This window comes from Perca flavescens, chromosome 15 (assembly GCF_004354835.1).
Source record: "Perca flavescens isolate YP-PL-M2 chromosome 15, PFLA_1.0, whole genome shotgun sequence".
Classification (NCBI taxonomy): domain Eukaryota; kingdom Metazoa; phylum Chordata; class Actinopteri; order Perciformes; family Percidae; genus Perca; species Perca flavescens.
Genome location: NC_041345.1, coordinates 14,174,238 through 14,174,582, shown reverse-complemented (window position 1 = coordinate 14,174,582; position 345 = coordinate 14,174,238).

Here is a 345-nt window from a genome sequence, read left to right as displayed (position 1 = left end):
GGATATGTTGTATCAATGGTCACATTGTTATTTGCTTTCTATCTTGCCTAATAACTGTGCCTCTGACAAGTGGCTTTGCAAGCCTCTTACCATGCTCATTAACAAGGCCACATTCACTCTTACACTCCATGGGTGTTGTTAAATTTGTCTGGCTAGTCCCAATGTTGCTGCAGCCCATAATTCGACTTTAATTAATTCCCAGCCAGATGGAAATTCCTGTAGTTTCTAATGAAAGAAATGGTGTGTTTCTCTCAGGACGGATTGACGGTAAAGTGAGCAGCTTTGCTACAGTGCTTGGGGTAGAGAGGAATGCTAATAATTTTAAAAGCCTTACAGTTTGCCGGC